Source organism: Pinus tabuliformis, chromosome 9 (assembly GCF_031772625.1).
Source record: "Pinus tabuliformis cultivar Carrire ecotype Pingquan chromosome 9, CPIR1, whole genome shotgun sequence".
In the NCBI taxonomy this organism is placed as follows: domain Eukaryota; kingdom Viridiplantae; phylum Streptophyta; class Pinopsida; order Pinales; family Pinaceae; genus Pinus; species Pinus tabuliformis.
Window position 1 is genome coordinate 956554563 of NC_142307.1, and position 27682 is coordinate 956582244.

Genomic DNA, 27682 nt, shown 5'->3' on the forward strand with positions numbered 1-27682 from the left:
AAAAAAATGTGTTTGTTATACATAATAAAAAAAAGATATTTTTGGGGTGGTAGGCCACCAACCCCACCGCCCCCGCAACAACCAACACATAACACATAAGAAAATTTAATTTTAAATTGGGTTGGCAGCCATTACCCCGCCAAACCTTTCAACACCCAACTGCATTAATAGTGATTGGGGGTGGGCGGGCCACCTCCGGTGGACCCGGCCCACACCCCTACCTCTACATTAAAACACATATGCCTTATATAACAATGGGTCGGCGGGAATCGAACCTGCCCGACCACTTGGTAGGCTCGCACCACGGGCGGCCCAACCAACCCCCAAATTTAATACAACTCACAACGAAAAAAAATGTGCCACCACATATTTTTAAAACACATCTGTGTTAAAATTGGGTTCCGTGGGGATTCGGACCCAGAACCCCCCTTAAAAAATTGTCTGAATTACCAACACGCCAAACTGATTCCATTGATTCATCTGCTAATGAAATTATATTTAAACTCATTTCCACAGTGCGCCTAGGGGAGGAAAGAAGAAAGTGACACAGTTTTCGAGACATGTAATTCTTTATTTAATTTTTTCAGGTGGAACCATGAGCCCAAAGAAGAGGTAGGGGGAACCACGCTTGAGCCAAATTCTCAGGAGGGCGAAATTTTGCTAGTGTCCAAATTGGACAAACATTATGTTGATCCTACACCTCCCAACGACACAAACTTGGTGGCACAGTCAAAATTTTGATCTGAGTAGCAGATCTTTAGATGACCCAAAGGAGGGAATCTTTACAGAATCTAGGGGGAATCTAAAAGATTCCTTAAGCCCCAAATTTTCATTTTTCTTAGAATTCAGAAATTTGACAGTCAATTTTACACTATTTGATGCCAAAAATTTGATGGTGCATTCATATTTTCCATTTGATCATTTCATTTTTTGACCACTTTTCAAAGGGAGTGCAAGTGTTAGCATTCAACATGCGAGCAATCATTCCATGAGATTCGACACTACAAGATTGATGGTATGACCAACTTCAGTAGTTTAACATCATTTTCTTTAGATGGCCCCAGGATGTGAGGTACATGCAATGTGTTCATGTACTTATTTTTTCTATGAGATGCATTGTGTTGCATAGATCCCTGTTTGATGTTTGATGTGGGATCTTGTTTTCTTACTTGTTTCATGATTCCTACTTGATGCGACACAGAATCATCTGTGGGATGTACTTGTTGTCATGATTCGTCATGTTTTATTTGAGACCCCTTTGTCATCATGTTGATGGGATATTCATGTTGTCACCATGTATGTCTGAATTTAGATCCCTTTGATGCCATGTTGCCGGGATGCTCATTATTGTCATATGTGAGTTTATGTCATACTGATAGGAGTCCTTTTTGACTGAGAGTTCCTGTAGCTAAACATCTTGTGGAGCCACTCCTGCATGAGGGTATTTTCCTTGTATGATAGCGACGTCACCACCTATGTACATCATCACTATTGACAACACTTAATGCAGCGGCCTACACCATCTTGACATTGGGGCCCAGAGATGTAGTCCCTCCTGGATGAACTCCGTTGTCAACATCTTTTTATTTTATGTTGCTGATGATTGTCATGTTCCTTCTTCTTTATAGCATGCAAATTTGTTCCTTTATGTTATTTTAAATGAAATTATAATCACATCACGAAAGCAAAAGATATTGGTTAAATCCAGGAGTTTGAGTCAACTTGGATCAAGTTTGGTATCAGAGCAGTCTTTGCATGGATGTGAATTGCAAGCATGAAAGAACGTGTAGCGACAGAGGATGAAAAGGCGATGTACGAGACCATGCTCAAAATTTCCTAAAGGGTGGAAATAATGTATGAAGCTCTAAAAAAAGAGACAAAGGAAAATGAGCGATTGCAACTTCAGTTACAAGCCACAGAAGAGGAGAAAAATAGTTTGCTACAACAACTGCAAGCTAAGGACGAGGCCTTGGGAAAGTTGCAGTGTGACCCATGTGAGGTAAAAAGTAGTTCTCCGAATTCATGTATGTTTCCTGATGATGATTTCGCTGTTTTTGAAAATCACACCACAAGAATTGGCTCTAAACTGTTGAAGAAAATGGGGTATGAAGGAAAAGGCTTGGGCATTAATGGCCAAGGCATTGTCAACCCCATCAAAGTGGAGGAATTACCCTGTTAGATAGGACTTGGGTATGTCAGAAAGGAAGTTGGGGAATGTGCCAAGACAGCTAGCGAACTAACAACAATAGATGATGAGTAACCCTCATCAGTTCTTTCCAAATCGATAATGGAGGTAAAATATGTTGATTTCCTTTCAGTTTTGTCTTCACATAGTATGATTTCTGTTGGAGATGTTGTGATACCAATTACAAGGACAAACATGAGGCTCCTTACCAAGATGAGGTACAAGGTGAAAGAATAACTTGGTGTTAATAACCAAGGCATAACTCAACCATTGGAGGTTATGCAGAGACCTCAATTTGTAGGCTTGGGATACACCGAAGGAGAATGCTCGAAGGTGTCAGTGTCCATTGCAAGGAAAGAGCTGAGGAAAGCTCTCATCACCATAATGACACTAGCAACAGTAAGGAAAGGTATAACCAGTCTCAATATTCGAATGTTCATTTCAATTATAATCATGTTGTTAAACATGAACGTAAATCAAGGCATCGTAAAACATGTACCTTTTGTTGATTACATAACCATACATTTTTTAAGTGTTGGAAAAGAATAGCAACACAAAAAAGGAGGAGGCATGAATGACCCTCTCAACAATAGGTAAAGAAACATGTAAAACAAATCTGGAGGAAGAAGATGTATTACAGTCATTGCAACAAAGGTGGCCATCAAAGAGCCACATGTTGGAGGCTCCATCCAGAGAAGTGCCTTAAAGACAAGTGTCAGTGCATGAACCAGGTGAAACAGTTATTCGACAAGAAAAACCACCACAGGGGGATGACCCATTCACAACGATAAGTGAAAAATGGTTTCTAGATATGTTAGCTTGTCATGGTCGTGCTTTTGTAAATCATTTGTTGCATTTTAAAATGTAAAAGTGATGACGTGTTTTCCATCACTTGTTAAGCAACAATGATGTCTAGTCCTATTTTGTTGCATTTTAAACTGTGAAAGTGATGTTATGTTTCCATCACTTGTCGAAGCAAAAATAGTGTTTGTCCTTTTTTTTGTAAATCATGTGTTGCAATGATGATGTGTTTTCCATCACTTGTTGAAGCAACAATGAGATTTTGGACTTGTTTTCATAGCTGGTGTATTGTTTCCATTTTGATGTAAACTTGACCACCGAGTATGTGTTATAAACTCATGGCAAGTATGGGATGCTTGGGTCATTAGTTGGTCATGCCAATCAAGCATGTAATTTGCAGAATGGTACTACAGGTTTACAGAGGTGGCATGTGTCGGCTCATCGCTTCAAGCTCCAAAGAACAAAGGTGAAGGGGATGGAAGCGAGACCTTTTCAGAACTCTTGTGATGCAAACAAGGTACAGAGAAGTTGCAGATTATTTTTCATGCTTTCAGAGGAACAAAATCTCCTCAGTGGGGAGGATTGATCCAGGTGGCTCTAGGGACACACACATGACAAAGAGGGCTTGTGGAAGGTCAAAAATCAAAGTAATCGGAATGCTTTTGAACTAGGACCAGAGCGTAGATCTTGTCATCCTGATTGCGGCGGTGCAGATGGTTCGTCAATCCAAGCTCGTATGAGGGAGAATGAGCCAGTCAAAGTTTTGGTCAAAGTTGGGCTGTGGGCCAGGTTTAAGTGTCCTACAATTTGACTGCCCTCGGGGCATGAAATCTAGCTCCCGAAAGCGGGCAAATTTGTTGGATCATTAATTTGTCTAATATCCCTTATATTAGACAAAATTGAAAAAAATGTGTTTTTTATAGATAATAAGAAAATATATATATTTTTGGGGTGGCAGGCCCCCAACCTCGCCACCCCCCCAATGACCAACACATAACACATAACAAAATTTAATTTTAAATTGGGTCAGAAGCCATTACCCCACTGAACCCTCCAACACCCAACTGCATTAATAGTAATTGGTGATGGGTGGGCCACCTTCAGTGAACCCAGCCCACGCCCCCACCTCTACATAACAACACATATGCCTTATATAACAATGGGCCTTAGGAATCAAAGTCACCCAGCCATGTGGCCGGCCTGCACAATAGGTGGCCCAATCGACGCCCAAATTTAATACAACTCAGAGTGAAACAAAAAATGCCAGCACATATTTTTATAACGCGCTTGTGTTAAAATTGGGTTCCATGGGGATTCGAACCTGGAAACCCCCTTAACAAATTGCCCGAATTACCAACGTGCCAAACTGATTCCATTAATTTATCCACTAATGAACTTATATTTAAACTCATTTTCGTAGTGCGCCTAGGGGAGGAAGTCAGAATATGGCATGGTTTTCGAGACAGGTAAATTTTTATTTATTTTTTGCAGGTGGAACCATGAGCCCAGAGAAGTAGCAGGCGGAACCATGATTGAGCCAAATTCTCAAGAGGGTGAAATTTTGCCAGTGTCCAAATTGGACAAACTTTATGTCTATCCTACACTTCTCAACGACACGAACCTGATGGTGTAGTTAAAATTTTGATCTGAGCAATAGATCTTCAGATGACCCAAAGGAGGGAATCTTTGCAGAATCTAAAAGATTCCTTAAGCCCCAGATTTTCATTTTTCTCAGAATTTAGAAATTTGACAGTTGATTTTACACTATTCAACACCACAAATCTGATGGTGCAATCAGATTTTCCATTTGACCATTTCATTTTTTAGCCACTTTTCAAAGGGAGTGCAGGTGTCAGCATTCAACGTGCAAACAATCATTCCATGAGATTCGACACCACGAGATTGATGGTACGACCAACTTTAGCAGTTTGACATCCTTTTCTTCAGATATCCCCAAGATGTGAGGTATATGCAGTGTATTCATGTACTTCTTTTTGTTATGAGATGCATTGTGCTGCACAAATCTCTGTTTGATGTTTGATGTGGGATCTTGTTTTCTTACATCTTTTATGATTCCTGCTTGATGTGACGCAGAATCATCTGTGGGATGTACTTGTTGTCATGATTCGTCATGTTTTATTTGAGATCCCTTTGTCATTATGTTGATGGATACTCATCTTGTCGCCATGTATGTCTGAATTGAGATCCCTTTGATGCCATGTTAGCAGGATGCTCATTATTTTCATATGTGATTTTATGTCATACTAATAGGAGTCCTTTTTGACTGAGAGTTCCTGTTGTGGAACATCTCATGGAGCCACTCTTGCGTGAGGGCATTTTCCTTGTATGATAGTGATGTCAGCACCTATGTACATCATCACTATTGACAACACTTAATGCAGTGACTGACACCATCTTGACACCGGGGCCCAGAGACGTAGTCCCTTCTGGACAAACTCCGTTATCAACGTCTTGTTATTTTATGTTGCTAATTATTGTCATGTTCCTTCTTCTTTACAACATGAATATTTGTTCCTTTATGCTATTTTAAATGCAATTATAATCACGAAAGCAAAAGATCTTGGTTAAATCTGGGAGTTGAGTCAACTCGGATCAATTTTGGAGGGACAAAGGCCTAGGGCTCGTGTAGTTTCATAGTTTAGAGATTTAGGCTAGAGGCTTGATGCTTTAGACTGCATAATGTGCAGAAGAAGGTGAATTGAAAGTAGGGGTTGCGCAGTTCTGGAGCTCAAGGGTTAAGGTTGGGCACTGAGACTACGCAGTGCACAGTTTTGGAAGGAAAAAATTACACATTGTGCAGTTCTAAGAGGAAATGAATGAGCTTGAGGGGTGAGATTGAATAATGTGCAATTCAAGACGGCTGAGTGAGGTTAAGTTACTTAGGAAGGAAATTTTCCATATTTGGCTAAGTGTGGGATCAGTGAGGCCAAAGTGAACAAGGAAAAAACTTTAGCATGATCAAACATTTAGAATAATTTGTGACACAACATTGATCACTCAGAACACATGAACAACATAATCCTCTCAATGCGGCGACAATGCAACAACTTTCCCCAAGTGTGACACTAAAGGTACACTTTGCAACAATAATGACGACACTTGTGCAACATTACTTGTATAAACATAGTCCCCTTCATCCTTTTTCGGTTGAATACAATCATAAGGCAAACCATATCAGAATGTTTTGATTCAGGAAAAGGGTAGTGTAATTTTCAAGCTTAAGATATTTAGAGTATGAGTTTTCATCTTTGGTGTTTCTCCACTACCGGTAGGCTTGGAAAATACCCTGGCAGAGTCACTTCAAGAACATAAGAATTTATTTGATGCCATCTAGCCTGAATGATACCCTAACGAAGTTACTTGCTTCACCTCCCTGTGTAGGAAGCCTTTCTCTTCTTTCACTATTTATTTATTTATTTTAATAAGACTATTCTTCGACACTTATTTATTTCATGGGGTGGAAGAGGGATCCAAAATTATTGAGAGAAAACGAGGTTGTTTCTTCAAAGGAGTATATATAAAACCTTTGATATTATTATGCTCGTTAATATTTTCCCCTTGTCCTTCTCTACTTGATTAGATTAGAGTGGAAAACACTGAAACATAAAGAATTGAGTGTAGGCAATAGGTTTCTAAAATAGACATGAATATCATGGTTTAACATAAATATTTCTTTACGCAAGGATCATATTTTCCATCAGAACAACATTAACCAAATGGTGTAACCAAGATGAAGGATTGAAGGGTAGACAAACGTTGCAGTGTCACAAAGCCCTTTTAAATTCTGCCACACACATGGGAACTAGAAACACACTTACACATGATGCTTATTCATCTGAACACAAGAAAAATAAAAAAGACTAACATGACAAAAAAAAAAACATATTATGTACATAGGATAGGGCGCAACCCTAGAATGTCATTGAAAATATTGTTTCAGATATTGGCCATTTATAACAAGAGATTTAGTCTTTCTATCCAAAGATTGGAGACGATAAATGTGAAGGGCAAGCTTCTCACAAACAACAAATGATCTGATCCACAAGAATTAGAACTTAGTTTGTTTCACCTTCTCTTCATGGGATTTTTCCTACTTAAATACCAAGTCACCCACACTAAATTCCCTTTTCCTCGCAAACTTCTTATCAAACCATCTCTTGATATGGTTATGGTGAAGAATGATTTTTTCTTTTACTTTATTTATTTCTTCCTGTAACTTAAGGAGAGTGTCTATCCTACTCTGAACCAAGAGACGCGACTTACACTAAGATTCTTGTGAGAGTTGAAGGGTAGGCAAGTAAATGTTCAGAGGTAGGATGGCTTCATTTCCATACACTAGAAAGTAAGGGGAAGTATTCAGAGAAGGTTTAGGTGTGACATGATCAACCCATAGAGTGTTCACCAAATTAGTGTGCCTGTTCCTTTGTTCAAAGAGAACAATTTTTTAATGATGCAGATAAGGTTCTTATTGGTTAAATCAACAAGATCATTTCCTTGTGGGTAGTAGTTAGTTGAATGTTTTCTTTTCCCTTGGAAAAATCGTAATTTTATTCATAAGACAAAATTACATGATGTAGATGCTAAAAAGCATATGCATATAAGTTGTTCCTGTTTTCACAGGATACATAAAAAAATTAAAAAATATTGCTAGCCTATTCTTTTCTACCTTTCTTCTTTTCCACTTTTTGCCAACCTCCAGTGTTGGGAGTGGATGTTACAATGGCTAGCTGACTTTCATTTGTATTTATGGGGTATTCTTTATCAGAGTTATATCCTTCTGATCCATGAGTTTGTTTTCTGCCACTTACTTCCATTTGGGTCTCTTGTTGCTGCGGGGGGTTATAGGGCCCCAAGTTGCAGGGATTGGTGGGGTCTTTCTCTTCCTTTTGTGTGTTGTTCTGCCCCTTTTGAGCATCCGATTCTTCTTTATTTCCTGTTGTTTCTACTATTTCTGTTTCTTCTTCTAGGGGGTCTGTATACTGCAAAATTTTTGGCCTTTTCTATTGCTTCCCATTCCATTTGGGGTCTTTTTTGGCCTATGGATAAGCACTATGGAGGTGGCCTATTTGTAAACATTCGTGACATCGAAAAGCTATATTTTCGTAGTCTAATGGTTGAGTGCACTGTGTATTATTGAAATTCAATGTAATACTGTCTGATAGTCCCTGGATGAGACCTACTTCAATGCATATTCTAGAAAAAGTAAATATTCCCCTTCTAAGTCTGTCCCCATCAATCTTTAGGAACTTTCCCAGGGAGTTCGCAATGGAAATTAAAAAAATATGATGCCAGAAGTGTAATGGAAGGTTATGCAACCTGACCCAAACTGGCATTTTTGATACCACCATAGTGTTGGCATTGAACTCTGGGAACCAAGGGGTCATGAAGAGTCCAACATTTCCCTAGAACCATGGTCCCTTATTAAGGATATGTTCCCATTATTGTGTTGTGTGGAATATGACTATGAAAGACCCCTTGGGGCATAGGTATATTTCACAATTTGGTGACCATGCAGCAAAAATACATTGGTGTAACACATCAGGTTTTTACCAAAAGCCATTAAATATACATATAACTGCTTCGTTATAGTGATCTAAATGTAAATCATTTACCTTAGGCATTGAGACTATGAGAACAAGTGTTTGATATTTTTGTTCCATGATGTAGGGCCCTGGTAGATCGGGTAATGTTGTTGGTTTGGTTTGTGCTCTTTCCTTTCATTTGACTGCATCTTTAAAAGAGCATGTGCTCTTTGAGATGGTTCCAGAGCATTCGCCCTGCAGATGCAGATTGATTGTGATAGTCGAATCTTTGACGATGTCTTAATCCTGAAGTGTGTGATTATCTTGCAGCCTGTGTCCTGAATAAATCAAATTTTGACTGCTTGCTAGTATACTAAGGTGAATCTATATTTCATGCCTTAAGTCTTGGATCCTCATCCCCTTACGGATCCTCAAGTAGATATGTATTTGTTATCGGGAAAACTAGTGTCTATACAGAACTGCTAGTCCCACTAAGGGTGATAGCTACCTTAGAAAAAAACACACTAAAAACTACTTTAGTTTTCCTTTATGAGAAATAGATGAGAGAAGAATAAAGGATACCAACCTCAGTCTTGCGCTTGATTCCTTGTTTGATTCCTCTCCCTTCTGATATTCCTTTGCTACTTGCTTTCTAGTATACCCAGCTTCAAAGAGCACCTGTAGAATCAAAGCAGCATAACACTATACAAGAACATAGATCTATTATCATAAACAATATAGGATCAGATGTAAATTGACCATACAAATGCATAAAACATAAATCATACAAGAGTATGGAGGAAAACTTGAATAGCTTTATTGATAATTAAGAAAGAGCCAAGAGAATTAAAACCAATTGTTCTGATCCTGCATCATCCTCTCAGCAAGAAGCCCTTCTTCACCTCATGAAAAGCTTAGATCACCCAACATTATGATATGACACCAAGAAGCCGACAACACTTACAAGATACAAAATTCTAGCCTCTGGATCTCTGGGATGAGGGATCCATATATAGATGTTTGCAAGGGGGGTGAGTTAGCTTTTGAGATTTGATTAGTGTCTTCTCTGAGAGTTCTTGATTCCACTTGGAGATTGATGATCTCTTACTCATCCCTGGTCGAATTCAGAGAGGCAAGTGTCACAGGAGAAGTTTCTGGAAGATTCCATGCTCCTCCACCTTGCGGATTGACCCTGCCATTTGTCCATTCTCAGCCATCGCACCCAGTAGAAGGGTTTTTTGACATGCATCACACCTACTGTGTGTATTCAGGTGGGATGCAACGTACTTTGCCTATGGAGCAGGTGAAATGGTCCAGTTTTGACCAGTTCTGAGTAGTTTTTCATGGAGAACTTCTGGGAGAAGATGTAATTAGTTGACCTTGTTCTTTTAGGGGTCGGAACAACACTTTTAGGGACTTAAGAGCCCTTGGTTTATTGACATTTATGATTGGGGTTTTTGTGCCCAAAAATGTCTATAACATTTGCCCCCTAAAGCATGAGGTCGTTAATTTGTTGATGTCGGGTGAAATGCTTTATCATGAGGATCTGAAGTTCTTTCAAGCTGGAAGGAGACTTGTAATAAGATACAATACAATACATTATCTTCATACTATTTTCATGATCTAGCTGAGGCGGGCATTTCCCATGCTCAGCTTTATAAATTCATTTTTCATGTACATGAGACAGACAATCGTCTGAGTGTAGACTGATGATTCTGGTAGAGCCATCATCCCTTAGATTGGATGATTATTTGTGCAGCAATGATGTACAATTGATGTCTTTATTTTCCTGAATATATATCGCAGCCCGGATGGATGAAACTAGATCCGGGGTCTTCAAACTTGTTCGATATTCACTCAAAGTACAAGTCGATCCATGTGAGAGATGTTCTGGAGTCAAACATGGAAAGACATCGCCTAATTACCAGCCAATGATGTAAGCTATTAACAGGCGCGAGAGGAATCACCGATAATGATGATGACCCTCAAGGTACTATAGTACAATTCACGTGGTGTGAATAAAGGACTTGGCGTCGAACACCACGCAAAATCTTTCAGTCGAAGGTCATTAATGTAAACCTGTCATCGGAAGTGAGAAACTTGCCATTGAGGCATGCAAGCTTCAAAGTACTGAAAGGGGTGTTCCTAGATCGACTTCTTGGATAATGAGCTGATGTCGACAAGAAGCGATCCATCATAGGAGGGCCTTAGTGAATCCCACATCAATGACATGGAACAGAGCAAATGATTTTAATGGAGGTGAAAACGATCTAGTGATATAAGGTTCAGGGTGGCGGTCATGAAAGAATGGAGCGTAAATGTATTGTAGTGGGTGAGACACAGGTGAATTCTCTGAGTGACTTCTCTTGAACATATCGGCGACACTGACATGATGGATTGGTAGCATTAACCCCAAATGTGGATTGTGTGACGGAACCATGGTGATGTGACCAGTGAATGGAACAACCCAACCCGACTCAGATGCGGAGCGAAAGTGTCATGTTCAAGAGCGACTTGCTACCAACAAAGTTTCTTCAAGTTTTCTTCCCAATTTTTCCCTAGTCATTGCTGACCAGTACCTCTTTATTTTTGTTAAGCTTGAGGAGGATAACATATGCTTGTTCTATAATTTTCCCTTCGGGCAAACCCATTGCTATGTTTTAACGAGCCTAGCGATAGTGAAACTCGTTCTTGTCTGTTATGGACAAGTTTGTCGCTATTCGGTTTTAACGAGTTTAACGACAAAGATAACTCAGTCCTTTTCAATTTTAGAGAGTCTGAAAAGGGACGTAAAGGAAACTCCAAAAAATCCTTTTTCGTCATCTAATCCCTTAAGTCCGAAAAAGTATAAAATAATACAAAAGGGATGAATTTTCGGTAATTTTAACGAGCCGAAAAACAAGCGCTCGATCTTTTTGTGTAATAATCCCTCAGGTCCAAAAAGATTAAAATCTAAAGGAGGGATAACACTTTCGGTTACTTTAACAAGCTGGAGAGGCCAATGGCTCGGCAATCTTTTCATATTTTACGAGTCAGTTGAAAAGAGCTTAAAGGAGACTCGTCTTTGAGGAACGAGTGATAAATCCGGGTAGCAGCTAATTCCAGGTAAGGTTTGGAATTTTCCAATCACGACAGTGTTACAAGGATGGCTAGCAGGATCACTCTTCGCAGCTGTTCCTCAAAAGGGGTAAACAATGAAATGGAGGTGAATGATCGGCCAATACAGAGTGGAGGTGATGATGGGAACACGACCAAGGCTTTAAAGGCTGAAGTACTACATTCACGACGGTTATTTACCTGTTCATTTTTTAATGAGCTTAAACGCGGGGAGAAACACTTGCTCATGACTTATGTTTATTTTTTAACGAGCTTGAACTATGCACTAAAACTGCTCGATATAGTGGTCATTGATTTCTTGATTTTACCATTAATAGCTTTGTTCTTTCAATGGTTGTACTGCCTGCTCAATTGCTTCATCAAACTAATTAGAAACGAACAATATATGTTTGAAAAATGAGTTAAGGCACTAATATTTTTCTTGAATTACGTAAAAAGTAATTAAAAAGTGCTTTTACCTCTCATTTTACCATTTCATTTGAACTTTGGTTTATTGGAGCTTTGGAGGTGCTTTCCCTCTTTTGATTTTCACCAGCTGATTCCGGGAGATTCTGTGGACGATTCTTGGCGCCGTCTGGACCAGGTAGGAGCTAAACCTGAGCTCTTTCATTTCATCCTTTCCATTTTGTATTCTGAGCCTGATTTTTGGTTTTTATGAGCCTCTGGGGTTTGAAAAACTCGCTCTAGCCCCATCGCACCCTTTCTATATTGAAAGGTGCATTGCATGTTGACCTGGCTATTGGACATTTAGCATGCAACGCACCCAGAACACTGCTGGGGTTGCGATGGGTGCAAGGAGGGAAATTTGTGCACAGTTTTCAATGGAAATTTTTGCCTGTTTTTCACCAAGTCAGGATTTAACTCTTCTCTTGTTTGTTTTTAGAGATTCATTGGAGCAAAATGCCTATTACATGGCGAGAACGTGAGCATGAAGAAGAGGACATGCTTGCTTTACATGATCGGGTTACGGTAAATGCACTGCGGAACTGCGGCTTGCTCAAGTTTTTCCGCATTTCTAGCATGAGGCAACAAATCAACTTGTTGCAATATTTGCTCGATGCATGGGATCCTACCAGCCAGGTGTTCCAGATTAGGGGCAAATCCATCCCCTTGACTATCATGGACATCTATTTTTTGACCGGCTTATCGAGGCAGGATGCCCCTATCTCCTTATCAGGTTCGGCCCATGGGGGTGAATCTGTGAGAGATTACATTCGCAGGTATTGCAGAGAGGGATCTCAGCCGAGTAAAGACGGCAAGATCAACATCCGAGATGTCACTGACAGGTCCTTGAGGACCATTCTGTACACTTTTGGTAGGATGGCTGGTAGTGTGGCTCTTCATGTGGCCAACCGGTCTTATATGCAGTACGCCTTAGAATGCCTTGAACCGAAGGTGTTCAACTGGTGTGATGTAGTACTCCTTGTGATGAAAGAACAATTGACCAAGGTGAAAAATGGAAGATTGAAGAACTTTGGGTATGGTTCTATTTTGACCGCTTTTGCCTTGGAAAAGATCCCGCTGATGCAGCCGCAATATATTTCACTTGGTTTACCTCCACCGACTGAGCCACGGATGCAAAGATGGGTTGACCATATGTCCAGACATGCTGGTCAATCTCAGATTTCCTTTTCTGATACCTTCTTCGGGTGGTTCGATTGTCAAGAGATGGTTTATTCCAAGTATCCATATGCTGGTATGGATTTCCGGGATGACCCGGATTTGGTACTGCCGGCTGGCGAGCAGTGGGGTGCCATTGGTAAGTTCTCTGACCATATTCCTGTTTATCGTTTCTCTTCATAATGTCCTTGTGCTTTATTCTGTCAAGACTAATCAGAACTCATGTGCTCATGCAGATGTTGGACCAGTTCGGCTAGTAGTACGCCTGAGAGTGCCAACTGCCGCTCTAGCAAGAGAGGCTGTGGGAAGGGCTATCCTTCGCGACCTCGATGTGGCAGAGACTCTTTCAGTATTACAGGATCAGGTCGAGGGCTTCACTCTTGGTATTCCAGATGTGAGGACTGACGAGCTGCCTCTGAGGTTGCAGCGACATACTACTGGCGTGCCAAGTCGATGGACTAGGCTTTTACGCATGATTGCACAGGCGGTGACTTGTTATCACCAGCATCATTAGACTAGGGTGCCCCCTAGCGTTTTGAGTTTTGGGTCATTTGACCAATTTTTGTCTTGGTTACAGAACATTACGTGTAAACCATAAACAATTATATATTTATTTTTGATTTTCGGAGTTTTATTTTGGTTAAGTTACATGATCCTGATGCAAGTATTGATGAAATGCTTCTTTTTATAAATGTTGCAAATGTCTATCTAACACATAATTTGCCAATGAGTCAGTTAATGTGTTTAAGCTTCTAGAAATATGCTGATATTGAATAAAATCAAATTGCCTTTCCAAAATCTTGACCCTTAGGAACATGCGATAGATAGCTGGATTTCGGATGGAGTAGATACCAGTGAGCTGTAGTATGACGAGCTGTGAGTCTAGCCTGATGACCAGTCGGCGTATGCCATGTGTGATGGCATCAGAGAGAATTTCTATCAACGTGCTATATTCAGTGATGTTATTCATTGATCGACCAATACATACCCCTCTGAAACTTACTAACTTGCCGCTTGGATCAAAAATGGCCCAGGCCGCAGAAGATAGGTTCCGCGAACTACGACTTGCTCCGTCGGCATATCCAACAAAAGATTCCAATGGGTTCGACAAATGTAAAAAGTGGATTACTTGACCAAAACGATTACCCTTAGAGAAAACAAAAATGTAACAAAATCATATGGGTTACCACACTGAATCATGCGTAGTAACGTTTAAGGTACAACCCATTACGAGGTTGCGCCAGTGGAATCCCGTCATAATCCATTAACTCATAGGCTCCTTTTGCTAACACTCACTTAACAATATAGGGGCCCATCCATAAAGACTTGAATTTACCTGCTCCCAATTTATCGGATTCCTGGTCATAAAGCAGGACCAAGTCACCTTCCGAGAAGACACGGGGTTTGACATTCTTGTCGAACTGCGCCTTGACTCGTTTCTTATGGGCTTCGTTAGCCAAAGCGGCATCATGAAGGGTTTCATATAATTGGATTAGTTCCAAGAAACGAGCCTCCTCTTCTGAAGTTCCGGGGAGAAGGTCGATTGCGAGTTTGAGGGATGAGATTTCACACTGAACTGGTAAGATTGCTTCTAGGCCATACACCAGTTGGAAAGGTGTAAACCCGGTCGCATTCCTTACCGATGTTCGGTATGCCCACAAGGCCGAGTACAGGATCAGGTGCCAACTCCTTTTGTGGACTCCAATCATCCTTTGCAGCATGCGCTTCAGGACCTTGTTGATTGCTTCAACTTGTCTGTTGGCCTACGGGTAATATGGAGTAGAGCTGTCGTGAGACAACCCTAATTTGGCAGCTAATTCGGCCATCATGTGATTGCGAAAATGCGATCGATTATCTATGACTATAGCCTGTGGAACACCAAATCTGGCGACTACATGATTGAAAAAGAAAAGGGCAGCTGTTTCACCAATGTTATCTAATGTAGGCATCGCCTCGGCCCATTTGGTAAAATAGTCCACTGCAACTATGATATACCCATGCCCCCCGGTCGAGGTGGGGTTACATGTCATGAAATAAATTCCCCATTTGGCGAATGGCCCAACAGCAACTATTGGCTACAGAAGTGTGGGTGGTCTTCTAGTTTTGCTATCAAAAACTTGACAGGCATGGCAACTTCTGACTGCAGTTATGCAATCTTTGAACATTGTTGGCCAGAAGTATCATGCTCGTAAAATTTTTTGCGTCGTAGCGTAACCAGATTGATGCCCTCCACACGCGCCTGAATGGAAATCATTCAGGACTTTTTCGGCTTCCTCATGGGTGAGGCACCTCCTCAAAACTGTATCGACACCCCTACGGTAAAGCGTGTCACCAACGATCATGTAGTCTTTTGATTGGTATCGAATACGTTTTTGTTCAGAGCGGGAGGTATTAGGCCTATATTTTTGGGTTTGGAGATAGATGATTATATCTCCATACCACGGATTGCTTGAAGATATCAGAAACAAAGATTCATCCACGATTGTTTCTTCAGATGTTTCATCGTTGGACGACAATGGGAGATCGCATAATAATTCTGCGAAAACCAGGGCTTTCTTTGACTTGGATTTTACAAATTCCAGATCAAACTCTTGTAGAATTGTTATCCATTTTGAATATTTGCCCCCCAGCAACTGTCGCGACAATATATAAGTCATGGGATTGCAATCTGACAAAATGGTAGTTTTTCGAAAGAGGACGTAGTGTCGAAATCTCTTTATCGCTTGAACAGCTGCAAGCACTAGCTTTTCAACATACGAATATTTGCTTTCTGTATCATTTAAGTTTTTACTTAAATAATATATAGGATGTTCTATTCCATTGTCTTCTTGAACTAAAACCATTGTGATGGTTGTATCCGCTGCAGCTAGATACAGGTTAAAGTCTTTTTGATAATCAGGAGTGTACATTAATGATGCCTTCATTAGGGATTCTTTTAAAGCATCAAAGGAAGCTTGTGCAACCTGATGCCAAACGAAGGGCACTTCCTTTTTCAATAGACGTGTATAACCTTTAGCAAGTTCGGCGTAATTTGGAATGAACCTCCTCAGAAAGTTTGCTTTCCCTTGGAGTTTCTGAATCTCAAGCAAATTTGTAGGTGGAGGCAAATTTATGATTGCCTGAACCTTACATGGGTCGAGACGAATCCCATCCTTTGGGACTATAAAGCCAAGTAATCGACCATAACTGACACAGAACACACATTTGTGTGGATTGAGTCGTATCTTGTAGTGTCGGCAACGTAGAAATATCGCTCTTAAATGCTGTGGATGATCGGTCCGCTTTCGCGGATGAGTCAGAAGGTCGTCGAGATATGGTTGAATGATGTTTTTGATGTCATGGAAGGCATAATTCATTGCCCTCTGAAATGTTTCCCTTGCGTTCTTTAAACCAAAGGGTAATTTGCGATATGCGAATGTGCCCCACAGACAAATAAATGCAGTCTTTGACTGGTCCTGTGGGCGGATATTTATTTGATTATACCCGGAGAATCCATCCATGAATGAAAAGATTTCGCATCCGGCACATTCATCAACTATCTGGTCAATAAAGGGTGTAGGGTAGTTGTCTTTTGGACAAGCTTGATTTACATCCCTATAATCGACGCACACTCTAATCGTTCCTTGTTTTTTCATTACATGAACAATGTTCGATACCCAATCGGTTAGAGGAATCAGGTAAATGAAACCAGCATGTAGAAGATTTTCAACTTTTGCCTTGATGGCAACGGCTTTCTTGGGGTGCACCTGCCGTAGCCGTTGTCATACTGGTTTGACATCTGGATACATCTTAATTTCGTGTTCAACTATACTCGAGTCAATGCCTGGCATTTCATCATATGACCAAGCAAAGACATCTCTGAATTCGCGAAAAAGAGCGTTATATATTTCTAGTTCTGAAGGAGAACAACATTTGCCAACATAAATATTCTCTACAACATCTGTTTTGGTTGAGATATTTATGGTGATAGTCCCTTCAATTTTGGACAAGTTTCGCTCGGAATCCACCGTGTTTACAGTATTTGATAGGAAATCAAAAACTGACGGATGATGAAGTTCATCAGGAGTATCTTCTTTACAAGTCGAAAGATGGGAACGATGGTCGTAATTTTCCCATGGCGCCCCTTCAATTACCATTGATTGAACAATTCCTTCGTTGGTGTAATGCACTTTCGACCAAGGATCTGAAGGGGTGCCATATTCCTTAGACCTATCTATCCAAATGCTTGATGAGCGTTGATTTGGGTTTGCCTCCCATGCTAGAAACATTGATTGCTACAATATTTCCATTGGGCTTGGAGGCAAAACCAACGTATGATCCATGTTTATATCGTTTTCTGAGATCTTTTGAATCAAAGATATCATATTGCAGTTTCCTACTGACGCTACTTCCGCCAGATTGATTGGAGGCGGAAGGGAAAAAGTACCCATTAATATAGGGTCTTTTAGTAGGCCTACTCCGATATTTTGAAGCGAATGGGGGCTTCCATGGATCATAGAAATGCTTCCCGTAACTTGGGAACCATTGGGGAGAAAAGTTTGTTGATCGATGATTGTAATCCCTCCTTGGAAGGGAAATGCAATCTTCCTAAAGTAGGTCGACAAAACAGCAGCCATAGCATATATCCATGGTCTTCCCAGTAGGATGTTGTAATCGAGGTTTCCATCGATTACTTCGACATCTATTTCTACTGTTTTCCCCCCTAGTTCAACTTGCAAGTTACTTAGAATACCATACGGGGTATATGTTCGTCCGTCAAATGATTTTAATGTTGTCGAAGATCGCGACAAGGTTGGAGATCCTAAAGTTTTCCAGCAACTCATTGACATAATACATGTAGATGCCACCTCATCAATAATTCTTCGATGAACAGTTTTGTTGAGGGTTTACACTTGAATGAGGAAAGCTAGTTGAGCTGGTAACTGAGGATCGTATCCCTTATGGTTAAAGGACACAAGATTAGAATCCTTTGGGTCTATCCCACCGATAGCTGATAATAAAGCCTGCTTTTGGGATGGGAGTTTTGCAGTACTTCAAGTGTCGACATAGCGGATGGCAATTGGGCCAGATCTTCCACTATGTTATAATGCTGTGCTGCTCTAGCACGAGGATTAAATTTCGACTTGTGTACTACTCCCTTTGGCAGTTTTATTGTCAGTTCTGGAATGATGGGCGGCGCAACTTCTGTCGAAGTTGTTGTCGAACTACTAGGTTGATCTTTATCCTTGTTGCTCGACAGTTGTGGATTCCCGTAATCTTTGTTCCTTGTCGATATCAAAGCATCATTTTGCTGTTTGGAAACCGAAAACATCAGCACTTGGGACAGGGAAACATTTTCACTGGCAACCAGATTTGTTCCTGGATTTGGAAACGGATCAGTCAGTACTGCTGAGGTTTTTGAATTCTTGCAGAATTTTTTAAGCTCAGCTTTAAATGGACATTCTCTTGTCCAATGATCCTCATCACATATTATGCATGGATTTTTTGGTTTCCTATTTCCAGTAGGGTTTGCAGAAGATTTTTCAGGTTATGATTCCTCCTGTTTCTTCTTCTTCCCTTTGTTTTTCTTCTTGCCTCCTGGTTCTTGGTTTCTTTGCCTTTGTCTGTTGATACGACATTTACTTCCGAGGCAAGAAGTTCTTCTTTCGCATTTTGACTGGAAATCTTATGGGCCTTTTTAGATGTAGCCTTTGTCAATTTCGTGTCTGTCGCGCCAATCACGCCATCGTCGGCATGATAGTCACTGTTTGATTTAGGAGGGGGGACCAAAAATTCCGGTCTGGGAGCGTCAGGTATTTTATCGTAGAGCGTGCCAGACTAAGTATAAATCAAGTCTAAATATTGCGCACGAGCAATAACTTGCTCTTCGATGATGACTCTTCCTTTTGCCACATCTTCTGTAATGGAAGGTAATAATGACTTAATAAACCATTCAGCTAAAAGCTGATCAGGAACGTACGTTTTTACCATTCTACGATGACGTCGCCACTCATGAATATGATCGGATATGTGAGTGGCCGTTGTTTGTTTGAAATTGATAAGAAGTTCCGTTCCTGTTTCGTACCTTATTGGTAATTGAAAATGGGTTAAAAAGGTTGTGGCTAGGGTACTGAAGTTGTCAAACGAAGCTCTAGGTAATTCGATATACCATTTTGCTGTCAGACCTGTTAACGTCCTCTGAAAAAGGCGAAGCCTAATCAAATCATTGTTTAGGGTGTTTGATGAACACCACAGATGAAAGGTCATTGCATGATTTGATGGATCTTCACCCGGATTTCCATTAAATTTAGGAATATCTGACGAAAGTTTATGCGGAATCGCTAGCCACCAAGGGGCGTAAGCAATTGGATCGTTTGTTAACCGATTTAGATCCGGTAACTCTAAAGTCGCCACGAAGGGTAACTGTTGATTCAGGTTAGGCGAAGCATACCCAGGATAAGATGGAATCGCCTGAGCGGTTGGCCTTTGCATACCAGCATAATGCATTTGGTGCTGGTAACTTTGGTAAGGTTGATGGGCATAACCATTGTAGAATGGTTGATTTTGACCGTTTTGAATATACGGCTGCCCACTATTTACAAAGATTTGTTGCTCAGATCCTTGGTATACTTGTTGGAATTGCGGTTGTTGGTATTGCACCAGCCATGGTTGTGAAGCCATGTGTTGTTGTCCAATACTAATTGTTTGACCAAGATGAGGGGTAATTGTACCCATTTGGGCCTGTGTCATTCCACTAGTTGGCGATTGTGGTTGAGTCGCAGGGACAAGAGGCTGTTGCATTACAACCTGTGAGACCTAAGGTTGGCATACAACAAGTAGTGCTTGTACTTGTGACACTGTCACAATAGCCGGCATAGTCGGTATATTTGACATAGGTAAACATTGTTGCATCGAATATACAACTCTTGGTTGTTGAGGTAGTATCGGTACCCAACCGCTAGATGTAATTCCAGCATAACCTAAATTTTGTTGTGAACTCCCGTATGGTTGTCCTCTCGGAGGAGACAATGAAAGGGTATATTACCCCCCATACGGCGGTAATCCGGTACTTAAAGGAATTGTTTGTCCTTGAGGACCGGACTGCCCAAATTAACACCCTGAAGGATCAATTTGCTGAGACTCAACATAAGAGTTTCCGGATACTATTCTGGACGAACAAACAAGAATGGACCATACTGTCGAAATAGCCCCTGAGTGGGCCCCTTCTAGCGATTGAGAGCTAGTTGGGACAGATGGTATACCGGTGAACATTGTTGGAGTGATAGCAGGAAGTTCTGCCATCGCTGTGTCGGACGACACAGTCCTAGATGTCGATGGTTGTTCAGACATTTCTAGTCTATCCAAAAGATTTCCTAGCGATTCTACAGGAGCTTCTGATGACGGTAGACTAATTTCTGATGAAGAAGGATACAGAGTGATCCCGACTCCAAATTGCGATGGAGTACTGGATGGAGGATCCTCCACAATCTCTTCTATAGCAATCAGACCAGGTGGAAGAGGTAGACCATCTGGTTCGTAAAATATTTCTGGTGCCGAAGAAGGTATAGAATCTACAGCGACAGATGCTTGGGGAATAACACCCTTTGAATCAGCTATAGATGGGACTGGTTCAGTAATACAAGTGTTTACCCTCACACTAGGATCAGTGCTACTGTCCTTCTATGGCTGTTGAACTTCTTCTGTGAAGGCAGGAATACCAGAAATGTTTGGAGTAACCGGAGTCTCTGATGGTGTTGGAACACTTGTTCTAACTTTACCAGGGGATTTGGAACTGGTTAAACGAGTTCGCTTTGTCCGTAACAGTTTCGATTCCAGAGACAAAGACGGTTGACTCGTAAGCCTCCGCAAACGATGGGGTTTCAATTGACTTTCTTCCACGATTGCGGATTACTCGATCAACTAAAAATCAAGGGGAAGTATGTTTCCAAATTAGATGAATTTTAGACACTTCGACACAACTTGTTTTTTCAATTTTTAAGAGTTGAGAAAAAACAAAAGATGACTCTAGTCGCCTTCGATTTTTAATGAGCCTGAAGTGACAAGTGCTCAGATGGACCTTTTCCGTTAAGGATTCTGAAAAGGAACGAAAGGGACTACTCTGGAAATCTAGACAGAGGGATTACCAAACCAATCGCAAAACTGCAGAATACTTTTTACGGTACGACAGTCAATCTTCCCGAATGATGTGTTCAGTGCATTGCGATTGATAGGGCGGCAAACACGGCTTCCTATGGATAAAGGATTAAGCCTATTGTGGTCTCCCAAAATATACTCGACGGTACGTGGGAGCACAAGCCCGTACTGGCACTTATCGTCTCAAAGTGGAGGAATCACCCAACCAACAGTGAAAACAATAGTTACCAGGCTTTATGACGCCGGAATATGTCTCTAGCCTAAACTTCTAGATGTTGTGCGTTAGGTTCCAAAGCGTTTTTAGATTCATTAAATTTATTTTATAGTTGATCTTGCTTAAGAAATTTGTGTTTCAGGTTCACCGTGTGATGTATATGTACAATTCCTAAAATGCAATCTAAGATGATAAACAGTTGTTTAGTCTTCTTTTTGCAAATGCAAATCCTAGCTACTAAGGAAAGAGAGATGGCGTTCTTTCAACAAAGAGCAAAGAGCACACACTATATGCACTGTCCTAAATCAAACCAATCAAACAGTCTAAATGCAAATGCAAATGCATGTATTTGTTTTCAGCCTTCTTAATATGTAAATGATAAAAAGAAAGCTAATGCGAAAATCTGAATTATTTTTCAAAGCGATAATTACTAACAAGTTTCTTTTCAAGACAAAATGAGGAAAATGACAACACTTTGCGATTTGGAATTGAAAACTTGCTTTCGACACTAGAAAAACTACTAATTCATATCGAATACAAGAGTAACAGTGTAATCGACTATCAAGAACAATCAGATTCTCTTCTATGACTGAAAACGACACTTGCGACACTTTCAAATCAAGAAACGACAGTATAATTACGCTACTTCTTTGTAAGGGAGAACTGAAAATGACTCAAAATACACATAAAAATTTACAGTTCTTTGCACAATGGAGGTGGAATAACAACAAGGAAAGGGGTTTCAAACAGAGGTGTACTGACTACAGGCAGCAAAACTCCTGAATAGAGCTGAAAAGAATGAACACAGAAACCAAAATTTAGGAACAAGGCCTTGTCTGATTAGCGCACCTGTAACATAGTGAAACTGAAATGCAGCGCACCTACTACACTCGGGAAGTGCGATGCATTTGAAGTTCATAGAACAGACAGTGCACTGGACCAGGGACGAGACTTTGATTGGGTTACGGGTCACAGTTTGTAGTTCAATTCAGGGATTTAGGCCGAGCAAGTGGTAATCATTAAATCAATCACAGGGGTAGATCTAAAGAGGTTACTAGAGCCACCACAAGGGCAATTAGAGAGCTTGTAAATCAAATGTTTAATTCATAAACAAAACCCGGAGATAGACTGAAGCGGCATTTATCTACTTTGCATTTGCATAGAAAATGCAGTTCGAATGCTACCTGGCTCAACTTCAGGCTCCATTTGTAAGTTTATAAAGTAAACAAATGCAGATAAACAAACAATCTATTCGCTCCCCAGTGGAGTCGCCATTTTGTTATCGGGAAAACTAGTGTCTATACAGAACTGCTAGTCCCACTAAGGGTGATAGCTACCTTAGAAACAAACAGACTAAAAACTACTTTAGTTTTCCTTTATGAGAAATAGATGAGAGAAGAATAAACGAGACCAACCTCAGTCTTGCACTTGATTCCTTGTTTAATTCCTCTCCCTTCTGATAGTCCTTTTCTACTTTCTTTCTAGTATACCCAGCTTCAAAGAGCACCTGTAGAATCAAAGCAGCATAACACTATACGAGAACATAGATCTATTATCATAAACAATATAGGATCAAATGTAAATTGACCATACAAATGCATAAAACATAAATCATACAAGAGTATGGAGGAAAACTTGAATAGATTTATTGATAATTAAGAAAGAGCCAAGAGAATTACAACCAATTGTTCTGACCTGGCATCATCCTCTCAGCAAGAAGCCCTTCTTCACCTCATGAAAAGCTTAGATCACCCAACACTATGATATGACACCAAGAAGCCGACAACACTTACAAGATACAAAATTCCAGCCTCTGGATCTCTGGGATGAGGGATCCATATATAGATGTTTGCAAGGGGGGTGAGTCAGCTTTTGAGATTTGATTAGTGTCTTCTCTCTGAGAGTTCATGATTCCACTTGGAGATTGATGATCTCTTACTCATCCCTGGTCGAATTCAGAAAGGCAAGTGTCACAGGAGAAGTTTCTGGAAGATTCCATGCTCCTCCACCTTGCGGATTGACCCTGCCATTTGTCCATTCTTGCCCATCGCACCCCATAGAAGGGTTTTTTGACATGCATCGCACCTACTGTGTGTATTCAGGTGGGATGCAGCGCACTTTGCCTATGGAGTAGGTGAAATGGTCTAGTTTTGACCAGTTCTGAGTAGTTTTTCATGGAGAACTTCTGGGAGAAGATGTAACCAGTTGACCTTGTTCTTTTAGGGGTCGGAACAAAACTTTTAGGGACTTAAGAGCCCTTGGTTTATTGACATTTATGATTGGGGTTGCAGTGCCCAAAAATGTTTATAATAGTATTCCCTCCATCATTTTGATGAATATTTGTATCGAGTCCACATCAGTAGTGTGTGAATCTGTTTGAGAAAGAGCTCGATTTGTTTCCAATGTGTCTGGATCTATTGGATCTAGGCATATCAATGCTTTCTTGGGTTCTTGCTTCATTAGATCTAGGCCTTGTAAGCATTGCAATGGATCATATGCCAGATCTATCCATTTCTTGTGTCCATGTTCCCCTAGGGGGCATGTTTCTCTATGTGCTCTTAGAAGTGACTATCAATTTTCTACACCCCAGATTCCTGGTAGTGTACCCCTTGCATGCCATTCTCTACATTTAGGGACTAGAGCCCAGCTTTGTGTCATGCACCAATTTATTTTTCTCATGGGATCGAACCTAATAGTTTGATAATCAGTCCTCTTCTTGGACATATCTATTGGATCACTTTGGCAATAGGCTGATGAAGGAGGATCGTATGAGATGACGACAGGTACGAGTCCGACTCCAGCTGGTTTAAGCGCCCCGTATGCTATCATCCACAATAGATCTAGGGTAATGACTATCGTACCCTTGACTGTGTGCTTCATGGCGTCAGGGAGGACATGGTTTTCAGTGGAAAACCATTATGACTCTCTATTGTGAGTCAAAAGAAGGGTTTTTTTTCTTATTCTCCATAGTATAGTGCTTTGTGATTCATGGAAGGGGTAGATCATAAGAGATACAAACCCAACGGATGCCCCAGGCTCTACCCTGCACTACCCAAATCTTCTAGAAGGGTTCTCTTTTGCCTTTTGTCTTTGGATTAGCAGGTTGATAGGAGACATAGTCAAAACTTTTGTATGCTATTGGATCTAGCCCGAATATGAGCCGATCTACCAGCTCGGTGCCCATTCTTGGAATCCCTTGACCCTTTGTTGGCTTGTTGGGGTGATATGTAAGTAATGTTCCCTCTATGGACAGAAGCAACCCCTCTTTCCGTAGAGTGGGTCTAGTCATAGCAAGACAAAAAAACAACTAATTTCCTTAAACAATGATTGTTGAAAGAGCCTACCTCAAATCGGTGTTCGATGGAGCTTTTGTTGTACCACTTCAGCTATCGTTTCCTTCTCCTTGATGAGCGATTCACCTGAAACAACACAAGAGAACAAAAAAACACATAACAGAGCACAAAAATGATCTATTCACTTACAAAGTCAAGGAATCATAAGATATCAAGTATATTTTACACATGACATAGGAAATCACCATTGATTGTATTAAAATGAATAAAAGAAAAGCTTACAACCAAGCCTTGACATCGCAAGCTTCCTCGAAGGGTCCAACCAGTATGTTTCTTCAAGCATTCACTCTCGAAAGGGTCTCCCAAGAGGCTGATAACTCTCTCTCTCACTCAAAAGGACTAGTACAAGGCTAAGTCAATCCACAACCAATTTCTAGATTGTCAATAATTCACACTGCAAACTATCAATCTCACACCAAAAATAGCTAATTTTCTCCAAACCAAAAACTAGTTGATCATAGAAATGGGGAATGATTTTTATAAGAGGAGGAGCCTCCATAAATGAGGGAGAGGGAGCTTATCCTCAAGGAAGGTTTCTCAAAAGGTGGAACCACTATCCCAAAGGAGGAAAGACGAACTCCCTTGAACCAACAAGTAGTTCCAGAACCACCTAGAAGCATTTTGTTTGAACTAATTTGCCATATCTGGATCATCGCAAGTCAAACACTGGGAGTCAGAGACGACGTCACGGGGAAACAGTGTATTTAGAGCTATTGTCACAAGAAAGATATTGAGGACTTGCGATGAGCCCTAAAATCCGACCGTCGTAGGGAACAGATGTACCCTTGCGACGACGTCGCAACGTTATAGTTCATTACAGAAAATCGTCGCAAGCAGAATGAGGTTTACTTGCGATGATATTGAAACATGGGTAAAAAGGGTCAATCTTCGGGGTTAAAGAGCATTCATTGATCTTCTTTGAATGATTGAGAAGATGTGGACACATTTGTTTGAGGTATGACACAGAGAAGATGTCACTCAGTGACTGACTTTATCCGAGATCAGGGGATACAGGGCCAATGAAAAATTATTGTGTAACATGGGGTCTGACCCAGGTTTCAAGATGATTTAGCCAAACAAGTAACAGTACTACTGGCCCTTTCGGCAATAGTCTGCGGAGTGCAGAATGAGGTCTCACCGAAGTAGTATGGGAGGGTGCTAGAACTAGGTTTCTGCACCCTGGGGATGTCTGATGGGTTCCAAGTGGTTCGCGGCTTGACCCTGCGTGCACGTCGCTACACGCAACCTATGATTCTTCCTTCACGCAGCCCTACTCAGAGCCCGAACAATGTTATTACTCAAATCCTTACTAGTAACCCAATATTAGTTGATTAACTTAGCTTATTTGTATGCTTTCAGTTATACTTAAAAATATTCACCATTCATACAAGTATGGATAGTAAATAAACAATATAATTGCAAATGATATCAAACAGGAAATAACAAAAGAACAGATACACAGAATTCAGATAAAACTTCTTTTTATTATTCTTCTTCCTTGGTTACAGACTCGACTTCACCCTGTGCACTCAACTGTAGGGGTCCACGCACTCAGTTGCAGATTCTCTTCCTACTACTATGACCCAAGATACTAGACTCTTGCTCTATGCTCACTATCTTTCAGACTCCATCCATTCATTACCTAACTACTTTACAACTTGGAGCCTCACTCTATTTATACAATCCCATGGTGTGCAGACCATGGGTACGCCGACACTATATTCAAAACTTAGGGCAGACAACCTTATGACTCTAACATACAATTCATGCTCCGCGCCCACAATTCGTGGAGTTTTTACAATAATATTACTCAAAACTTGGGCTTTGAGCCCTAAACCATGTTGTGGGGGGATACCATGCCCAACAGCCCCCCAAAAAAAACATCACGAGTCACTCTATCAGCACGACGATCTTGGCACGGAGTTCCTCTAGCTGGTCCTGAATGGTCTTGATGTCTGCAGCGCACTGAGCTACTGCTTGCTATACCTGCTGCATTCTCTCTTCTGAGCCCTCTGTTTCTAGTGTGTTGCACTGCATCTGTGCATGCATCCCCTGAATCTGTGTGAGATTTCCTTCAATATCTATAGTGATTGTGAAGGCTTCGTCAATCCATGGTTAGATGGGCACTTTGAGAACTACTTCCTTATGGTGTGCCGCATCCACTTGCTCCTTGAGTGCCTTGGCTTGATGCATCCTTGCAAGCTGCTGAGTAAGGACTACTGTCTATGTAGTCCCCATGATGCTATCATATTGTTTCTGGAGTCTGCATGCCTCTGTCTCCTTCCGCTGGATGTTGGGGTCCTCCTGCAACGTCGTGAGGACCTCAAGCGCCTGTTCCAACATGTTGGTACCTGCACCTCTAATCTCTTCCAACCCTGCTGTAATAGCGCTAGTGCATTGTTCTTTGATTTTTGGGGGAGTGGAAGGTTGTGCCTTTAATCGTAGCTTGATGATATGGAGATTCAGCTCCAGCTGCAACCTTATTGTCTCTTCTCTCACATCATAGAATCCACTGGCCAAACTATGGATCCGTACTTCCACTGGTAGATCTGTTGCGATAGCCAGTTCTGGGATGCGTCAGCAAGCGTCATCTACCATCTACACCAAAGTTTGGTTCTGCAACACCAACTCGTCATGCTATAAGCTGAGCTACTTCATATTGATCTTTTGTTCACTAAGAACTTAGATCACAACGTTCTCCCTAGCGCATAGTTCT